The sequence below is a fragment of the Miscanthus floridulus genome, chromosome 14, assembly GCF_019320115.1.
Source record: "Miscanthus floridulus cultivar M001 chromosome 14, ASM1932011v1, whole genome shotgun sequence".
NCBI lineage: Eukaryota > Viridiplantae > Streptophyta > Magnoliopsida > Poales > Poaceae > Miscanthus > Miscanthus floridulus.
The window spans coordinates 36,967,885-36,974,457 of NC_089593.1; positions in this window are offsets into that span (position 1 = coordinate 36,967,885).

Below are 6,573 nucleotides of genomic sequence, written 5' to 3' on the forward strand. Positions count from 1 at the left end.
TCAGATCTTGGCACGGCTGATCGACGAATTGAGCTTATGGAGTATGAAGGTCTCTAATCCTGGCAGATCTCATTGACCTGACAGTGCGCCGCTTTAAGCATGGCGGCGACCTTGGCGACCTCCGGTGTCTGTGGGAGACGACGAGCTCATTGGCGGCCACAGCCAAGTTGACGCTTGGGGTCTTGTAGATGTTGTGGCCGTCAACACGGACAAACTCATCGTCAAGGTTGCGTTGGAGTTGGCGTGGCCTTCCTTGTGAGTCGAGCTGAGCCTCGGCCATCGCAAGGGCAGCCTCATTTGCTCGGCGCTGTGTGCGGTTGACGTTCCTATTGACATGGGCGGTGCGGTCCTCCTCGGTTTCCCCTTCCCGCAGGGGGCTATCGACGCTGACGTTGAAGATTGTGCCTCCACAGAAGGGAGGGAAAGGAAGTTGTTCGACGGTGGTTTCAGCGACAGTCTCCGTAGAGCCCTGGGACTTGGAGTCTAGATTCTCCTCCAGGATGGTTTGGAGGGATGCTGCGGGGCATCGCCCGACGTGAAGCATATTGACAGCCGATGGGAGTTGGTCGGCGAGAGGATGGACATCTCCAACCTGGTCGGTGAATTTGCCCCTTAGGGCATCTTGGTAGGTGGTGGCGACACTGGTGAGCCCGAAGGGTAGGGCCATAACCTCTGGAGTTTCCCGAGCAGCCTCCGATAGATCTGGATCAGAGGGTGGTCGGCGCTGAACCAGAGTGGTCAGAGCCGATTCTGTGATGGAGAGGCAATCGGCGAGCTTCTGGCCAACCTGATCGATGGATGCAATTAGATCGTCGTTGTTGATTTACCTCCTCTAGTAGCGGGTGAGCGGGCGACGAATTGTCGGCGAAGACGACCTCGGAGGCGGTTCCGAGATCGGATCTACAGTCGCATGTGTTGGGGTGATCGGCGCAGAATTGATCTGCACCGGCTCGATGAGCTCTCCGACTCCGTCAGCATTGATGATCCACGAGACCGATCCGACCGTGAAGATCTGGGCGGGCTGTGGGAGGGACGAAGAGCCTGCAAAACGTACCATCTTGTTCGATATGGAAACAGCACGCACACCCCTACCTAGCACGCCAACTATCGATAGAATATCGTTGGCAGTCCTCCCAGGGGTATCCCACTAAGGTAGATTGATCGGCAAAGATACGTGTAATCAAGAACAAGAAGGCAACAGAGACGCATGAGTTAGATAGGTTCAGGCCGTCAGTATGCCGTAATACCCTAATCATGTGGCCTGTTGGATTGTATTGGCTATCGTATGATATTGTGTGAGTTTGGAGGGGTTCTCTGCCCGCCTTATATAGTCCGGGGGCAGGGTTACAAGTCGGTTAGATCTGGGAGACAACCGGAAAGTAATAACAGATTACAGGAATCATGGGATCATACGTATCCTAACAGATCTCGTAGTATCTTCATGATATCTTTCCGATGTCTTGCGGGAGACGCCGAGCAGCGTCGTGCCCCGCAAGGCTTCATCTTGTGGGCTGGGCCGCCCCTGAGGGCGCAGCCCATGTGATCTGCCGTGGGTATCCAGGGTCGTACCCCCACATCCCCCTCAGGTTCTTCTATCCCTTCTCGTATTTATGTTCTTCATTTTTCTAGTATGTTCATGTCAATCTTATGGTAGTCTATTTAGATGTGATGGTGTGAGGCACTGATGCTGCTGCTCCAAGTGAAATTTTAGGTCCACTTCAATCAATTTACACCTCCAAGTGGGATGTTTGCGACGAGATTCATGCATTGATCTTTGACATCATCAACAAGAATTCCAAACTCTACTAGTCCCCTTTGTTTATTAGCACAACATACGGTTGTGGTCATACTCATACAGGGCATAGAATTGTGTCAGGTCAAACCAGAGAGCTCTATTCCCTTCATGTCATGCCATCTGCGCTGCCCATCACGCCAGATCAGTACTCACCGGTGTTGTTTACGATATCCTGCAGTCTTGATTCTCGGATCTGACTGGCATGCTCACCACTGTTTCCTAGCCACTCCAAGAACTTGGACAGACAGCATACTAGTTGAGATTTGAGACGAACCTGACCAAAATTAGCTGCCGATACGTACGACCTGCCAGTATCAGATCATCCACCTGCACGATGCCAAACTGCGAGACCCGGGAGAGGACCTCAGTAGTTCAGTCAGATCCTTTGTCCTGATTTTTTCAAGACGTTTTGGTCTATATAGTTAATAACCAATCTCGGTCACTCTTTTAAGTTTTAATTAATCTTAGGATTATATTCGGTCACGCATGTTACAATGGTTGCCTAATTCATTCGGTGAGAGGTGGCTAATCCATATGGAATATTTGATTAGTGGATATTGTAGCAGAAACTACGTACCTATGAATGGACTATGCACTCTCATAATTTTTTTCAATCATAAACGATGCTTCAGTTCAGGACATCACAGAAATTGATATCTCCAAACAATCACTGTTACATCTTCATGGGGTCTGATGTTTGCATAGTGCTATACTGCTATGTTTCCTGCACCAAGAATATATTTCTGTTTGCATAGTGCTGATGCAATAATTATGCACATCATTTGTTCTGTGTTCCCTCCCTTGTGCTCTCCTTAGAACATGTGGTATATAGTAGGACTCATACAGTCCATTCATATCCTATGTTTTATTTTCGAACATCATTCTAATTTATCTTAGTTCAAGAGGACTCTTGCAGACTAAAAGGGGGGTTACCGTAGAAGAACAGCTAGCAATATTCGTGTACATGCTCGCGCAGAATGCAAGTTTTACAGCATTGTGCGATAGGTTTCAGACTTACAGCGGTTGAAAAATGATCTGAAGTGTCATTTGCCATGAAGCAATGGGTTTTATTTGGTGCTAATCTTGTTTCTGAACTTGACCAATGATAAGCTCCTTTTATCTTATTCTTGTGGTATACAAGATTGTGTATTTGCAGCTTTGTTAAACTTGATGGTAAGCCATGAGATGTAACCTACTGAGAAGTTGCTATTTGTGCTTTGAGATGCACAGCACAAGTTTGTAACTTGGCTACTCAGTTATCTGCCCTGGATTCTTCCTGATTTGATACCCCTGTTTATGTTTAGTTTTTGCAGATTTCATTTTCATATTTATGTACTGATGCTCACTATGAGAGGTGAAAAGATGCATGGCAGTGCTATTTTATCTCATATTTTAATGCAAATGATTTTGTTTCTGTGATGATATGTTAATATGAATCGATATATTGTAGACCTTCATGTGAGCACTAGTGTAAAACTTGCTCAGTTTGTTGATCCTGCCGGAAATGTGATCTGATTTTTACTCTGAAACTTTCAAGGCTGTGCTCTTGTATTGAACGCAGTGGACGCTGTCACTCTCACTTTTTCAGTTTAGAAACAGCATGCTAGCAGTAGGGTGCCGATTGGTATGATGACGTTATTTTGGTTTGCATGAGATGCTCTAGGTTAGGTAGCCAGCGTTTCCGTCAAAATAACAAGCTAGCAGATACCAGCCATCCAAGGGGGCTGCTACCGTCCGACGATTCAATTCTCAAAGTTCCATCCCTCTACATGTACATCAAAGGCTGCCAGCAATAAGCATCGACACCTAAGACACGACGGAACGAAGTTGTTCGATGGCCAGTTCCAACAATGTTTGCACGACGTCTTATGAGTTCTGTCACCGCCTGAGCTTCTCTGCAAAGACGGATGCCCAAGCCTAACCGAAGCCCTTGCTGCCGATCTGGTGCCCGGTGCCCCGATGTCTACAAGTCACAAGTCATCAACATCATTGATCCACCAGCTGACGGGCACACCTACGTGAAGAGTCGTTCGTCCTTCGTCGGGCATGCAGCGCCAGCTCCATCAAGCTGCCGAGAACCACCAACGTGAGCTCGTCGAGCCGCCTGACAGACGTTGCATCTGCTGCTGCAGTTCTTTGCAACTGGTGCTGTGTCTAGCGTCCAGAACACTGCATCGGCTGCAAGTAAATGACATGACGCCTATGTTCAATGGTCAGCCCAGCCTTCCTTGCCCCATTATTTTATTGGCCGTAAATACTATCAACGTAGTGCCTGTGTCATTTAGATGTAATCCAGCAGCTGGAAATCATGTCATATGTTTTGTGAGTTTTAAAAATAAAATACTAAATTAATCAGTGTCCATGCTACCAGTTTTCTAAATGTAAAGCAAACATAGGTTCTACACCACGGTCTTTCATAAGCAAATATTAATATGCTTAATTGCTAAACCATATATATATATATATATATATATATATATATATATATATATATATATATATATATATGTTTTAAATTTGCTTAGCTCAAACATGCATTCGAACAGATATTTTCACGTGTTCTTTTATCTTTGAGAATTAAAAGTTTGATTTGATTTAAATTATTCTGCCGTATTTATTAATAAGATATGACTAGTCATTACTCGACCTTTGAATTAAAAGATGATTTGACTAATCTGAATTAATATACTTCACGTGGCTTTTGCTTAGTTAAAATAAATCAAGCTTACATTTATTTGTTTTATAAAGTGATGAATCTTTATGTAGCCGTTCTTTTCTCATCGTTGCTCCGATTAGCGTGCTTTTTGCGTCTGGGTGCTTGTAGCAACGCGTGGATTAGTTTTCAAATATTTTTATTGATTGGTGTACTATTCTAATTTAGTTCTATTGTTTGCTTCATGTATGATTGCATGGATGTTTGTGTGGTGCTTTATGATTTTATCCAGTCGGTAAGCTTTACGTGTTGATTAAGAAGGAGTTCCTTTGAAGTTTTGGACTTGAAGAATGATCTCAGTTTAAGGCAAATATAGCATGGTATCTTCCTTATTGTCCTATACATCTTTAATCATTTAATTCATACTGCATGTGTCTACCTTGACGCCACTAAGGATTTTCCTAGTACTTTTGTACATGTACCTTGATACCTATGGGTTATTGCATTAGGTAGTATGATGCTAGTGCTCAACTACAACCATGATCTTGTAACTTGACTAATGGTATATGCAATAAACACTAAAAGATGTTTTTAGCAACATAGAACAAGGGGCCTAGAGCATTGGGTTGTTTTTATGGTGCTCTAGATTTCTCTCCCTAAGGACTTATCTGTAAGTGATCATCTGGAACTTACAGTAGAACTGTGAGGGCTACATGGCTCTAGCTTTAGCTCAGTATAAGGACCTTTTCTAGCTGGTTAAAGGTTACCTTTATTGGCGTAAGAATGGCTTGCCGAATCGGGTATAGGACAACCTCTACTCTTATGTGTATAGCCATGATGGAATTGTGCCATTCAATATGGGGGTTCCTATATATGTTTGCCGAGTGAATCTAATGGCCCTAACTTGTTAGACAAACCTTTGAAAGGCTTTATAGTGAACCCTATCGACCTTCCTTAGAAGTGGGTCAAGAGATTAGCTACCTCGGGCGAAAGGGTAAATCATGACTCACAGTGAAAGTGTACAACCTCTGCAGAGTGTAAAACTAGTATATCAGCCATGCTCACGGTCACGAGCGACCTTAAAACATTTACGGAATAGACAATGAACACTAATGACACTAATGATGAAGATGCTCACTAAGTATTACTGTTTATGCTATTCATTATTCATGTTTACATGATCATGTGTTTATATGGGCTTGTGAATAAACTGGCTGCCACCCAATTGCTAAAATATGACTCATTAAAAGCTAATCACAGTTAAACCAATGTCAGTCTTTTGAGCCTCATGAACCACATGTTATATTTGTTGAGTACAACATGTACTTACGCTTGCTTTATTTTTCACATATTTGGATAAAAATCTCAGATGGGTACCAGATTGCTAGAGTTTGAAGGAATTAGGCTTATGATCAACCAGTCAGTTGTCCCTATGGAATTGGAGTCTTCACCCGAAGATCGAAGTTGTTTTTCTGCTATTTGCTGTCTAAGGTTATATTCTTTATACTAAGTACGTTATATATTGAGGATTATCTATTCATATTGCCCTTATTTGTAGCTATATGTGAGATTTGACTTCCTGGGCTCACATATGGTGTGTATCTGGTTTTGTTCTTAAAACCGGGTGCTACAACATGAGATGTACATGCACATCACTCTACAAAGATGGCTCTTCTTCCAGCAAGAAGAAAGATTTAGCATTCAAGGCTAGCCAAGAGAAGAGGGGCAAAGCAAAAGTTGATCATGATAGCTCAAGTGATGATGAGATTGATGATACAAGCCTTGCTCTCATAGTGAGAAGAACCGCCAAGATGCTCAAGAAGCTAAACAAGAATGGTGTCAAGTTTGATGGCAAGAATAAGAAATTCTTCACTAGTAGTAGAAGGAAGCCCATCTCCAAAATAGATTGCTACAATTATGGAGATCTTGGTCATCTAACTTATCAATGCCCTAAACCCAAGAAAGACAAGTACAATAAGAAGTACAAGGGCATGAAAGATAACTCAAGTAATGATGATGATGAGAAGAAGAAGAACAAGCCATACAAGAAAAGGATGGCAAAAAGAAGGAATTTCACAAGAAGAAGAAGAATGGCAAGGCCTATATTGTTGGTGATTGGCTCATG